Source organism: Carlito syrichta, unplaced genomic scaffold (assembly GCF_000164805.1).
Source record: "Carlito syrichta isolate Samal-C Ts95f unplaced genomic scaffold, Tarsius_syrichta-2.0.1 Scaffold307028, whole genome shotgun sequence".
NCBI classification, from domain to species: domain Eukaryota; kingdom Metazoa; phylum Chordata; class Mammalia; order Primates; family Tarsiidae; genus Carlito; species Carlito syrichta.
The window spans coordinates 740,299-750,030 of record NW_007251124.1 but is presented as its reverse complement, the minus strand read 5'-3'; the positions used below and the strand labels follow the sequence as shown (position 1 = coordinate 750,030).

Below are 9,732 nucleotides of genomic sequence, written 5' to 3'. Positions count from 1 at the left end.
TATTAATACTACTGATATAGCAGTGTTGGCACATAGTATGAAGAACTTTGTGCACAATAACTTATTTAATGCTCCTAACAACCTAATCAAGTATGTACTGTTGCCCTTATTTTGCAGACAAGGTGCATAGCTAGGAAGCAATAGAGCCAGGATTCAAACTGAGATGGAACACATGGCCACATACATCAAATCCTGCCCCGCAGTATATGTAGATTATGGTTTTCTGCATGGGAGAAGCAGAGCAGAGACTGGAAGTCTTGGAGTGCAAATCAGTTGACCTGGGATGCCTGCCTTATAACTGTCTATTCTAAACTTAAGGGCCTCCAACTGGAAAATAGGGTGAAGAGTCCCGTTGAAGATCACATTCTTCTTTCACTTAATTTAGTCCATTGGGGCAGGGAGGAAGAATAAAGGCCCACAAAGAGGACATCTTTTACCAGTTCAAGGAAACATGCCCTAGGTATAGACTTGGTTCTTGCAGCTCTAGCAATAAGGCACTAGGGCTTATCTTAGTTAACAGGATTTTACACTGGGTCTACTCTATTCCCGACAGACCTAGTGCTTTAGGAACAGAATCTTATTGTACTTTTATTAAAAGTAGCAACTGAATGCCTGAGCATGGTGGCTCACACCTGTAATCTCAGTATTACAGGAGGCCAAGGTAGGAAGATCACTTGAACCCAGGAGTTCTAGATCGGCCTGAGCAGCATAGTGAGACCTTGTCTCCAAAAAAAAAAAAAATTAGCCGGGCATGGAGGCATGCACCTGTAGTCCCTGCTATAGACTGAGGCATAAGGATTACTGAGCCCAGGAGGTAGAGGCTGCAATGAGCTGTGACCACACTACTCAATTCAACCTGGGTGATAGAGGGAGACGCTCCAAAACTAAACAAAAGGGAACAGCTGGAGCAGTGATAAATAACCTTGTTGGATTCAACAAAACTACCAGTTTGAATGGGGATGTGTCTATAAATGTGAAGAATCTTACTAACAATACTAAATAAAAAAAGTCTCAGAAGACTACATACCTTATGATACCCTTTTAATGTGAAACAAAGGATTGTGGTTACCAAAGGAGTGTATGGGAAGATGGAATAGAGGATATAGCATAGGTTAATATGTGTTATTGGTTATCTTCTATCTGGGGAAGATAACTTTATAGGTATTTAAGTTTTTAATTTTTTTTTTAACTTACCATTTTGAATGAAGTTAAATGAACTTGTCAGTGATTCCAAGTTTACTCATCTGCAGAAAAGGTAAGCAACTTTTTGAGTTCATTGAATCGGGAATTGGGTCATTAAAGACAGGTATGGGGGTTGCGGTAGGATTCTTTTGGCTTCTCTGTTTCTTTTCTAAGAACATCTGAAATTGTAATTTACACATTAGGACTTTAACAATAATTTCCTTAATTCTTTTGCTGCCCCAAGAAAAGGGAAAAGGGGTGTGGTGTGTGTGTGTGTGTGTGTGTGTGTGTGTGTGTGTGTGTATGTACACATGCACACATGTCTTTGATTGCTCCTGTCTTTTCTGATACGGGCCAACATGCAGAGAAGAACATCTTCCCCAAGAGCAGACAAGGCCTAGAAGAGACAGGTTCAGAGAATAAAAAGAAACTGAACACAGACCCTACTTCACCATGTACAATTAAGTGAGAAGATGAGAGAATGCATGTGATAACTGTCTAACACTTACGCACTATGAAATTATGAGCAAATTACTGTCAGATGGAAAATTAGAGCTATTTGTTAATGCCTTTGTCTGAGATCCAGACCAGAGAGTGATGAAAATTGCACATCTCCATTCCAACAAAATAAAAAACAAAAATTCAAGAGGTTCTTAGCATACCAATGTGGGTGAGTTGCCTTTTCACAAGTGAAAGAAATTCTTTAGTTCAAAACCAAACTAACCAGTGTTGGGTGCTTGGTTAGTTTGAACTTGGTTCCTAAGGAAAATATGAGAGAACATGTCTTCTGTCCTTGGAAAAGTTAAAGTCAATTAAGAGGGGGAAAATAACATGAAAAGAAAGTAGGACACATCTAAAGACAAACTGGGGATAAGTGAAATGTTGTGTGCTCCAGGAATATTTGGTGAGGACCCCAGTAATCTGAGAGAAAAACGTTAGGTCTATATGTATATTTTTTTTCTTGAGGCTGGGAGACTGATGCCCAATAGCTTGGTCCTGCAATCAATTTTGACTGTTTTTTTTTTTAATAATTAAAATTAAATCCTACACCTTGTTTAACCCAGAAATTCCTCCAGTGTGAGATCTCTGCAAAAGATAATAAAACTCAACCAAACCAGTGTTGGTGGGATTATTGTAGGGGAATTGGCTTCGTTCGGATATTAATGAAGTAATTGAGATTTCATTTTTCCCTGTGGGAATGTAAATTTATCAGGTCTGGCTTATTTGTTGAATTAATTTTGCATTCAAAGTTTGAAATGTAAGCAGGGCATTTGAAGGTAACCTTTTCAGATACATATCTCTTTACCAGATACTTAAGAGCACATACAGAATTTGGATCTGTGTGGTATGTGATTGCCAAACCCAGATCAGAATTTGTGGCAAACAATAAGAATGTAATAGAAAAAAGCAAGAAGATAGGAAGTTTTTAGTGTAAAAAGGTAACACATTTTCAACCTTCATGTATATATACTTAACATTGGAAAGAAATATGCCAAAATATTAGCATAGATGCTTTTGATGAGATTATAGATGATTTTTCTGTATTGAAGCCTTCACCGTGGAAACCTTTGAGCATACATACAAATATGAAAGAAATATGATGAAAATATACAGTGAACCTCCATGTCACCCCTCAACTTCAGCAATTATCAATTTATGGCTAACCCCATTTCGAATATAGCCTCATCTCAATTTCTATCCCATCCTTGGATGGATGTAATAATAGAAAATCAGATCATTTTATGAGCCTCACATAAAACAGTCAAGAGACTCATTTTAAGGTTGGAAATTAAATTGTTATTTTCTAATTGGCATATGTGACCACTGTCAGCTTGTTTTCTTTTTAGTCCCCCTACCCACCCTCTTTAAATATGTCAGACCTTTCAAAACTCCTCTTATAGATGCTTTCATAAATAGCATTAAATGGCCTCTGGGAAGTTCTATTGTGCAATAAATATCGTTTAGTAAATAGTTAAAATATGTGCATATTTAGTTATAACTCACCTTATTCCAAAAAGAGTTCAAGGTATTTGAAACATAAAATCAAGGTAGCAGGAGTTGAACATGCATAAAGGAAGAATGAAGATGGAACAAAAAATGGCCAAGAATTGAAGTAAATGTGTGTAGCATGATAACATTATAAGGACACTAAATATGGGCCACAGTTTGGCTTTTAAAATTGACAAGGGGAACTTATTAATTTTATAGCTCATAGTGTCTATGAGACAAAAATATACCCAATGTTTAAGGGACGTAATGGGATTCTTGTTAGTAAGACATAGGAATTTCTGCTTGGATTCTTAATAAGCAAAAATATCACAGTTTATTTTTTATGAAGTAATTCTTACAAATAAGGAAAAACGAACAAACACCTCAGTGAAATTTGGTGAGCAGATTACCAAGGAAGAAGCACAAAAATCCTTTAAACATGAATGTTGAGCCTCACTGATAATCAAATCTGTTAAAAAAACAAAAACAAAAAAACGGCAGCAGCAACAAGGGTACCTGCACAATGAATATCTGTATACCTAACCCTGAGTTGTACCCCACAATTAAAAATAAATAAAGTAAAAAAAAATTTTTTTTTAAGTCTTATCATTTTACACCTATTAAATATTTTGTTGTTTTTGCTGTTGTTTGTTTAATCCCGGTATTGTGTATTGGTCGGATTTGGGGTATCTAAAATGCTTCACTTTTTTTTTTTTTACAGGCAGTTGGACAATATATATTAAAAGTTTTTAAAACTGGATACAAACATTGATCTACTGCTACCACTTCTAAATTAAGGAAATAATTATGGATGTAGCCGAGCTCGATGGCACACACCTGTAATCCCAGCACTTTGGGAGGTGGAGGCCAGAGGATTGCCTGGGCCCGTGAATTCGAAACCCCAGCCCGGGCAACTTGGCAAGACTTCGTCTCTACAATAAGTCAAAAAAAGCTGGGCATCGTGGCACGTGCCTGGGGTTACAGCTACCTGGAAGGCTGAGGCAGAAGGATTGCCTGAGCCCAGCAGGTCGAGGCTGTGGTGGCCGTGAGCGTGCTACTGCACTCCAGCCTGGATGACAGATTCCTTGACCAAAAAAAAAAAAAAAGGCAGTGAGGTGGCTCATGCCTATAATCTTAGCACTTTGGGAAGTTAAGGCAGGAGGATCGCCTGAGCCAAGGAGTTTGTGACAAGCCAGGGCAATATAAACCACATCTATACAAAAATTTAGCCAGGAGTGGTGGATCATGCCTGTAGACTCAGCTACTCAGGAGACTGGGCTGAGAGAATTGCTTGAGCCCAGGAGGTCGAGGCTTCAGAGAGCCGGATCGTGTCATACCACTGAAGCCTGAGTGACAGTGACACCCTGTCTCCAAAAACAAAACAAAAAAACAAGTATGGTTTTTACAGCATTACTCATGAGAATGAAAAATTAGGAATAATCCAGTGTTGAACAATACCGGTTTGATAGAAAATATCTGCAAGTCATTAAAATGTAGGCAAAATAATCTCTACAGTACTTAGTATATATATTCCAAATATATTAATTTAAAAACCAAATTAGCAAAGTACTACATATGACCATTTTTTGGGAAAAAATGTATGCCAGGCTAAGGCGGAAGGATCGGGGGAGCCCAGCAGGTCGAGGCTGCGGTGGCCGGGAGCGGCCACTGCACTCCAGTCTGGACGACGGAGTGAGACACCAACTCAAAAAAAAAAAAAAATGTATGCCATATGAAAGACAAGTAAATGTATGAAAATGTTAATAGTTGCCTCTGACCAATGAGATTTTAATTTTTAACATTTCTATTTTCTACCATTTGTATGTACTTTGCAATTAGAGAAAAAGTTATACATAATTAAGAGATTACTATTGCCGTGTTGGGAGCCCCATCCTGGAAAACTTTCCATTGTTCATTGTACTTCTCACCACCAATCTTCTCTTTATCAAAAGTCGTATACGAAACAAAAGACAATGGAAATCTAAGATAGGGCCTACCGAAACGCAAATCATTTATCCATGCAGAAAAGAGACCTCATCCATGCCTTACAGAAAGAAAAAGGAAACATTTCATGTTAATGTATTAATATACAAATAACCTATTGGGACGAAATAATTAAAATTTCCAAATCTAAGTTTCTAATCACCTTCACAGCCCGTTGAGTTTAAACACATACATTGAGCCCCTGCCATGTTTGCCAGGCACTGTTGCTTGGGTGGCATTTGTCCTACAGACGTTAATTTAGCGCAGCGTTCCCGGCCGCCAATGGCTCTCGGTCCAGTGGGAGGAATCACTTCTCACTGCTTCGTTTCAGGGCCGCGTTAAAATACATGACCCCGGGCCTTCCAGGCCGAGCTCAGATGACTCGGCGCCAGGCTGAGAAAGAGCTGGGCAAGTCCGCGTCTCGCGGTGTGGCCATCCCCGTTATTCTCACCCGCCAGCCCCTTCAAAACGGCCATCGTGTTCTCCGACACCCTGGAGACCTTTCAGCAGGGAAAACCGGGAGGGGCCGGGACGGTCGGAGTTCCTCCAGACCCGGGGCGGAGACGGGCCGGGCCCCCGCGGGCCCCCGCGGGGCTGGAGCCGCCGCGCCCCACGCGGACTTTCCGCGCTGTCTCGGCGATGACGGGCAGAGCCTCGAGCACCTCCTCAGCCCACGGCAAGGCGCTTCTGGGGACAGATGAACCGAAAGAGAGGGGACCACGGGGGCCGTGTCTTAGAACCGGCTGTTTGGTGAGGGCTTTGCTTTTTGTTCCTCGCCGTCTTCAAAAGAACGAAGTCCTAGCGGGAGACCGGCCACGACTAAGATTTCGGTCCGATGTCATGATGTCGCTGGCAAGCCGACCCAGCGACAGAGGCAAAAAAAAAAAATGTTCTTCCTTTCGCCCCGAAATCTGGACAGGCTGGGGCACCAGAAGTCTCTGCACGCCCGCAAGGCCCAAAGGAGGTGGGTATCCGGTTTTACGCAAAAGCATTCTTCTGCTCCGGGAAATCTTTTTTATTCCACAAGTGTCTAGAGTCTTTCTTATCCTACCGTTACCAAGCAACCCTGATGTCATCACGTCTTTGCGTTCACGTCACAGAATCGCTGCTCGTCGATTTGTATTTTAGCGAAAAATCTCAGCGCTCCGGCATGGTGTCAGGATGGCCGAGTGGTCTAAGGCGCCAGACTCAAGCTTGGCTTCCCCGCGCTGGGGATTCTGGTCTCCACATGGAGGCGTGGGTTCGAATCCCACTTCTGACACATTCGTTTTCTTCCCTCATTTTCGTTTTTAAAACAAATGACAAATGTCCCCCTTGTTCTTAGAACAAATGCCAAATGTATTGCTCTTGACCCAAGCAGATTACACAAACAACCACCAATCTACATATTTTTAAATCGACTTTTAAAAATGTTCTCACCGTGACTGTCAACGCTGCAAAGCGGAAGCATCGCGATATTTTCACGAAGCCGGGAGATTTGAGGGCAAAGACGTACAATAAAAGGTTCAGATGAATGGAGTTTGTCCGTCTGCTGCAATGCGAGATCATCAGGAAGTCGCGAGACTCGGGACCCAGGTAGCTTCCTACCTGGCGGAGGGAAGGGAGAGAGGGAGCTACGGCTGGGTTCCCTGCCTGCTTCTCCGCCAGACCCACAAGCTTGTTTGTCCCTGACCCAGGCTCACTCCCTTGATACTTCCTGTAGCACTTTCCTACCAACCCCGCATCCCTTGGGCTCATGGCAGGGCGGTCTCTAAAGAAGCCTTACACAGATCCTCTGCTCTCGTCTCTGTTTTCAAAAATTATGGCGGTTTTTTTCGCCTGTGCCAGCTCTGGCATGTCTTTGCTCTCTCCTTTCTCTAATAAACTTTGTTTAAAAACTTTAAAAAAAATCATGCAACTAGTTCTCAAAAGTTTTCTTTGTAAATTGTGCACACTCACACTCGCTTTGGCATCTGATTGCCACCGTTTTGTCTCCTCAGACAAAAGTGAGTACCATTTTCACTTCTGAATATATTCAAAATATGAAAGCTATACCTTCTTCTCCCAAATACAGTCATTGTCAACAATTTATAGTTCTTTTTTCTCTGCATTTGCATATATATGTATTCATAATTTTTTTTTTACAGAAATGCAATCATACTACTACTAAACATAGGGTTTCTGACATATTTTTCACTTAATATATATATCTTGGGCTCTTTCTGTGTGAAGCACTCATCCTTTTCCCTTGCAAAAGAAATGTTACAAGTTCTTCCACTGCATGAATACATGCTACTTTGCTTAACCACTTTTCTTTCAACTGAACATTTAGAGTGTTTAATTATGTAATGAGTTCTTTTTATGTGCCACGAGATGCAGCCCTAAGGATATAGCAGTAAAATTATAGAATAAAAGATAAAAGGCTGGGCATGGTGGCTCAATCCTGTAATCCCAGCACTTTGGGAGGCCAAAATGGGAAGCTAGCTTGAGCCCAGAAATTGCAGGCCAGCCTGTACAAAGACTCTGGTCTCTGTTTAAAATAAATAAAAAAAGATTTTTTTAGTTGGAATCTCACTCTGCTGCCCAGGCTAGAGTGCAGTGACAGGATCACAGCTCACCACAGCCCTGACCTCCTGGACTCAGGAGATTCTTCCACTTCAACCTCCTAAGTAGCTGGGACTACAGGCCTGGCTAATTTTTTTGACTTTTTGTACAGAGAAGATCTTGCTAGGTTGCCTAGGCTGATCTTGAACTCCTGGGCCTAAGCAGTCCTTCCAACTTGGCCTCCCAAAGTGATGGGATTACAGGTATGAGCCACCTCATCCAGCCAAAAAAAAAATGTTTAAAGGTAAAAAGTATTTTTTTCTGTCCCTGTGGAGCAAAATACAAATTCTACTTAAATGACTTTGGCTCTGCTTCAGGAATACCACATTCAAAGATATCCTTATCTTTCGGAAGAAGAATATAAATTCTGAATTTCAGACTAAATGTCTAATGGCAGCTATTGAAGATTTCTATCTGCATAGACATACATTTTCTGTCATTATGACCATTCATGATTATTAATTTGGTTATGGATTTTATTCTACTAGTAAATGTGAGACTATAGGAGGAAAGAAAGCTGGTTTATCTGACAATAGAATTCTCAGGAGACATTTATGATGAACAAGATCCAATTGTTCCAGTTGGTAGGCAACATTCTGAATTCAGATGACTGGAACTGAGTGGTTTCCAGTACAATACTGTCAAATAGTCCCAGACTCCTGCAGTACTTAAATTAACTGTAGGTAGGTGAGATATGAAATGGAATTTAAAAGCTTATGTAGGGAAAGTGAAACCAATTCCCATGAGATTTCTATTATTTTTGTTTATTTATTTTGAAGCAGGATCTCACTCTGTCATACAGGCTAGACTACCATGATGCAGTCATGGTTCACTGCAGCCTTGACTTCCTGGGCTCAAGCAATCTGCTGGCCTCAGCCTCTCAAGTAGTTGGAACTAGAGGCATGCACCACCACACCTGGCACATTATTTTTCATGGAGATGATGTCTTATTATGTTCTTGCTATGGTCTCAAACTCCTGGCCTCAAGTGATACTCTTGTTGTGTGCTCCCAAAATGCAGGAGTTATAGGCTTGAGCCACAGAGCCTGGAGTAGACTTCTATTATTAAGTACATCAAAGTGCAAGGCACAATATATCATGTTCATATGTAACCACTGCCCCAGTAAGATCTTTTTCAGAAGAGCAAGTAAGTGTACCTCTGCTGATTCTAGAAGAAATTGTAGTTCTGTTAGAGAACCAGGTGACCAATAAGAAGGAAGATAGCATGAGGGAGAGGAGATAGCAGCTGTTTCCCCTGGAAATTTCTAGAGGAAAGGAAAGTAAGAAAGCAATTGTAAATGACTTTTTATATTATGGCTGTCATATTGAAATTTAAAAGGTTATTATTATTATTTTTTAAGACAGTATCTCCCTCTGTTGCCCAGGCTGGAGTGCAGTGACACAATCACAGCTCAACTTCCTGGGCTTAAGCAATTCTCAGCCTCTCCAGTAACTGGGACTATAGGCACATATTAACACATCTGGCTACTTATTTATTCATTTACTTATTTTAGTAGACATGGGGGTCTCGCTATGTTGCTCAGGTTGGTCATGAACTCCTGGACTCAAGTAGTCCTTCTGCCTCTGCCTCCCAAAGTGCTGGGATTGCAGGCGTGGGCAACTGCGCTCGGCTTAAAAGATTGATTTTAGTTAGAAAATAGTTACACAATTTTACAAAACGACTCTTTATGAGGAACTTTACCCTTCCTATTTCACTAACAGATGCCTCTTGGAATTATTGGGAAGATATTTCAGCAGTCCATTCCACCTCTCTTTTGCTCTTCCCTATAGGAAGAGGAATGATGAGTCTGAGTAAGAGTTTTTTTAAAAAACAAAAACAAAAAAAGAGTTTTTAACCTTCTTTGACTCATACTTCTCTTTTAGGTGGCATTAATATGCAACTGTGCTTCTGTGGTTTCTTTTAGTTCTTTGTATCAGTGTTTTTGTTTTTGAGTTGGAGTCTCACTCTTGCCACCCAGGCTGGAGTTCAGTGGCA

The 9,732-nt window shown here is 40.9% G+C and overlaps 1 non-coding gene across 1 annotated transcript; it reads left to right on the top strand.

Moving 5' to 3' along the window:
• The first annotated feature begins 6,309 nt into the window (after positions 1-6,309).
• On the top strand, positions 6,310-6,415 carry TRNAL-CAA. The gene is made up of 2 exons: positions 6,310-6,347; positions 6,370-6,415. It is a non-coding gene; the product is annotated as a tRNA-Leu (tRNA).
• Positions 6,416-9,732: the final 3,317 nt, after the last annotated feature.